Source organism: Mastomys coucha, unplaced genomic scaffold (assembly GCF_008632895.1).
Source record: "Mastomys coucha isolate ucsf_1 unplaced genomic scaffold, UCSF_Mcou_1 pScaffold21, whole genome shotgun sequence".
NCBI lineage: Eukaryota > Metazoa > Chordata > Mammalia > Rodentia > Muridae > Mastomys > Mastomys coucha.
This window is the reverse complement of record NW_022196904.1, coordinates 168,889,253-168,894,232: the sequence shown is the minus strand read 5'-3', so window position 1 is coordinate 168,894,232 and position 4,980 is coordinate 168,889,253. Positions and strand designations below refer to the sequence as shown.

The following is a 4,980-nucleotide window of genomic DNA, read 5'->3' as shown; positions in this document are numbered from 1 at the left end:
GTGCTGTGATTAAAAGAGTGAGCAGCCACCACCCAGCCTGGATTATTCTTTTATTTGCCATATTGAATAGGTATTAGTTTATAACTAGAAAAGAAATCTATTGGACCATTGACTTTGCCATCTTTTTTGTTGTTGTTGTTGTTGTTGATGTTGTTGTTGTTAGCAATAAGAGCCTGCTTCATACAGGGTACAAATCCTAGGGAAGAACAGAAGGAAGAAGATAAAACAGAAAGCATGGTTTGAATCTCAGGAACTGTTAATGTGTACCCTGCCCGATGGAGCCAAAACTGAATGTGGGGATACTTCTAAATCGTACCGTATTGCGAGGGTTTCATTACTGAGGTTGTGCAGATTGCTGGAGTCTGGACTGGCCCGAGATTCATTCTCATGCCTGTGGATGACGATCTAGTCACCAGCCTGTCCTTGGAGATCCACTAGGATCTTCCTGGGTAGGTGTACTCTTTTTCCTAGTTCCTCTAGACTAGGACTCTTCTAAGAAGATGATGGTTTACAGACAGCATTCGTCATTATTACTGTGTCCCACATCTGTCACAAGTGCCCTTTCTTCTTCTCAACCACCTATGGAGCCAGAACAGAAATTCTCTTTTCAGAGACAAAGACCCAAACTCCCCGAGGTTACATGGCTTCACCAAGGCTACATAGTCCTTTCAAGAGTCGGCATCAAGAGCCCAACCGCATCACCAAATAATCCACACACTTCACTGTCCAATTTTACAAGTGATAAAAACGATACCCAAGGTCACACAACAAATAGAGCTGTGCTAAACACCAGTCTCTTAGTGTCTCGGTGATGCCCTCAGCGCGCACGCGCGCGCGCGCGCGCGCACGCACACACACACACACACACACACACACACACACACACACACACACACAAGCAGCTTCCGTCTGAGAAGGAGGGAAAGGAATGACATTTCAGTAAAGGATTGCTGAAGTCAGGATAACATTGTGGGTTGTTTGTTTGTTTATTATTGTGTGTGTGGTGAGTGACATGCATGTGTGGAGGTCAGAAGACATGGTTTGAATCCCAGGAACTGTTAATGTGTCTCCTGCCTTTCCTTTATTTCCTTTAAGGAAAAACATGAGAATATATTGAAGAAGAAATAAGCTAGTTTACAAAGACGCTTGGAATACCCCTACAAACTGAGCGTTCTGAAAACATTAGGTGAGCTAAATTTCACACAATGTGCTACTGAGAAATTAGGCAACGATTTGCAGGAAGTACTTTTTTTTTCCTCCTTATTTAAAGTAAGTTGCTATCAGCATGAAACATCTGGGAAAAGCAAGTCCAGAGAAACAAGAGCAGTCACCTATGGTGGGAACTAAGTTAAACTGATTTATTACTGTATAAATATGTCTGTATTGGTTACTACTCTATGGCTGTGATAAAACATCACAACTAAGGCAACTTATAGATGAAAGAATTTGGGGGGGCGTGGCTCATGGTCCCAGAAGATTAGGGCCCATAATGGCCAGGAGAGCAGACAGCAGATGTGGTGGCTAGAGCTAGAAGCTGGGAGCTCAAAGCTTACATCTCCAGCCACAAACAGGAGTGCAGACCAGACAAACTCAAAACAGACCAAGTCTTTAAGCTCGTTAAAAACCACTCCCAGTGACATACTTTCTCCAACAAAGCCACACCCTCCTAAGCCTCCCCAAACAGGTCCACCAACTAGGGACCAAGCATTCAGATGCCAGAGACTTTAAGAGAGTCACTTCAAACCAACACAGCATTGGGGATGGGTGGTAGGGGTGGGTCGGGGGAGGGGTGGGGATGGGGGGTGCCACAGCACGCACATGGAGGTCAAAGGACAAATCTATAGAACCCATTCTCTCCTCTCACCTTTACATCAGTTATAGAGCTCAAACTTTAGGTCATCAGGCTCGAATCCTCTCACCTTTACATCAGTTATAGAGCTCAAACTTTAGGTCATCAAGCTCGAAACTGCTGGCCCAACGGTAGCTAAGTTAAATAAAACAAAAGCACATTTTACTTTGCAAACATTCAGACTTGGAAAAGGTCCAAATGGGAGAATCCTGGTGTCCTGAGACTCCTTAACTACTAACCTTTGGGCAATCTTTCTCAGGAGCAGCCTCATCTGCAGTTCCTCTACTCCTGCCTTCAAACTTTTGGAGCAAATTCCAGTCCTCCACATGATTTTATTCTCTATGTTTGGTATATACCCCCAAAATCTGTGCCTCGTCCTTTTAAAAGTTATAATACCAATACTGCACCTTTAAAAATTAAACATGTTAATATCATGTTGCCAGTATCTATGTTTCCCTTGCTGTCACAGAGATGTCCATTTGTTTGAGTCAGGATCCAAATCGCACCCACATGTTGGACTGCTTAATATTTCTTAGACTTCTTTTCATTCCTAGGTCACCCCTCCCTCTGTCTCTTCTTTCTCCTGGCAGTGTGTTTGTTTAGGACACAGAGTCCTTTGTCCTATAGATGTTTCATCTCTGGGTCTTGCTGGGGGCATCCCTGAGGTTTTCCCAGTACAGCCTGCTGACCTGCAGGCTTCATGTAAGTGTGTAGTATTGCAGGCAGAGTCCAACTCTGATTTGATTTGGGACCCAAGCTGCGTTATGAATAATATGATGGATTTCAATTTGGGAGACATGTGTCTGCATCTTGATTCCTCCTTCTGAGAAGGGAGCAGCCTTTGAGGAGCATAGTTCAGATCCTTGTGGTTTGTCAGGAGCTACACAGACTGATGATCTAAATTTATCAGTACTTTCCATTTATTAACTGGGATTTCCTGTAAAGAAAAATTTATCTTCATCACAAGATACAATTCACACATAAAAAAAAAAAATGAATGTGTAAGGTTCTTTCTCTTTCTCTCTTTTTCTCTTTCTTTGTTTCTTTCTTCCTTTCTTTCTTTTTCCTTTATGGCCAACTTTCAAAATAAAGAGCCAGGACCGGGGCTCACTCAGTCATAGACAAGGTGCCTCACATGTGGGTCCTCAGCTTGATCTTCAACACCACAAAGTAAACAGATAGATAAAAATAAATAAATAAATAAATAATCAATCCCTGGCATAATTCAAAGGTAACTAGTGAATTTTGTTGTTTTTGTTCTGTGACACTAACAGTACTTAACATACTATCTGTATATTAAACCATGCATATAAATTTATTTGGTCCAATTAATAACCTTGTTTATGCTCAAATGACTCTTAAAGCAGAACTGTATTACTTAATCCCTAAAGGTTTGGTTAGACTTTCCCCATAAAACTATTTGAGCCGAGACACTTTCTTGTGGAGAACTCTGTTTTCTCCCACTAATTGGTCTGTCATTTTAGGTAGGCTGTATTATTCTAGAAAATTATTCTTTTCATCTAAATTTTCAAATATTTTGTATAGTGCTGAGAAAAACAGTTTCTTGTGTTTGCTCTTCAAATTTCCTTCGCTTTGATAGTTACTGCTGCATACCAAGTGGCCAGGATTCCTAACTTTAGGGGTTTGTGCTCTCTCCCCCTTCTTGTGACCATTTTAGAAGTGGTTTATATATTTTATTCATTATTTCAGCCTTGGGCTTATTCATTCATCGTATCTCTTAATTCATTCATTTCTATTTTCATCTCATCAACCCCTTCCTTCTAGACTACTTTGCACTAGTCTGCTGTTCATGTGTCTCGAATGAGATGTTCGATCCATTTAATTTTCTATTTAGTGATATGGCTCTCTTTTAATGTTAGTCACTGCTCTCTATTAACTACTTTCGCTGGATATATGGATTTAATTATTTGTGTTTCTATTATCACTCCCTTCCCACCCAAACCTCTGTGTTTCCAACTTGTATGTGTGTCTATAACCTAGCATTAGGGCACTGGCATGAGTAGATCCTGAGAGTTCACTGGCAGGCCAGTATAGCTGGAAAACTGAGAGCCTTGGGTTCAGTGACACACCCTCTCTCAGGGCAGAAAGATACTGCCCAGCTTCTGCATGCATGTGCACAGGTGTCTCTCTGGCCTCTGCAGGTGTGGGTACACAGGTATGTTCACCCACACTTGCACGGTCACAGCCCTGTCTTGTCAGAAATCAAGATGGCCTGTTGTCTATTTTTACCCTCTCAGGAGCTCTGCCTTCAGAGTAGCCTCTTCGGTAGACAGTTGGATTTTGCTCTCAGCCAGACTGGAAATCTTTTTCTGGAACTCTTTTTTTTTTTTTTAAAGAAATGCATGTAAATTAAGACCATTTACATTTACTGAGCTGACTGATATGTTTGACCCCCAACTCTGACATTTTATTTTATCTTATGATTAACTTTTAATATCATTTTTATCCCCGAAGCTTCCCTTTGCAGCCTTATAATCCCCTTCCCGGGCCGAGTTCCTCACGGGTCCCTCCAGTTTTCACCATCCTTCATGCTAGTGTTGGTGCTATTTTTGAGTTCTCACCGATCATGTATCATAAAGCCTGGAAGCCCTGGGCTGTTAAATCACTTAAGAGTCGAAACTCATTGGCCTCGGGTGAGCATCAGGAAAGAAGAGGCTGTTCAGAGAGGCTCAGCCAGGCCTGCTTGACATAGGAATGAACTCAGAGTTTGAAAATTAAGAGACAAAGGGTGTTAGGAGAAGAGAGAGCTGTTTCTGGGAGCATTTCCCCTTACTTAATGAATTACTAGATTTGTGGCTGCCCGGTCTGGCGGGTACATCTTTCAGCCTGCGGACCCAGAGGTGTCATGGGCTCGCCCTGCTGGATCCCTGCTGCCCTTTCCGTGAACTGTGACACTTCCTGTCACCCGTTTATTTTCACTTCTCCCCTGGCAGCTGTCCACAGCAATTGGCATGCATTTGAAATCATTTGCTACTTACTTGAGAATTCACACGATGGGCGGAGGGCAGGGGAGGAGGGGGGACTGGGGGAGGGAGGGGGACACCGCATCACCATGAATCTAAAAGGAAAGTCAACACTGCTGAAAACTCATTCCCCCCTCTCCCCCCACC

At 42.8% G+C, this 4,980-nt stretch overlaps 1 long non-coding RNA gene across 1 annotated transcript; it reads right to left on the bottom strand.

Annotated features, from left to right (window-relative positions):
• Nucleotides 1–41: 41 nt before the first annotated feature.
• Nucleotides 42–416, bottom strand: LOC116101166. The gene is made up of 2 exons (XR_004122818.1): nt 317–416; nt 42–196 (listed from the first exon to the last, which is right to left on the bottom strand). It is a non-coding gene; the product is annotated as an uncharacterized LOC116101166 (long non-coding RNA).
• Nucleotides 417–4,980: the final 4,564 nt, after the last annotated feature.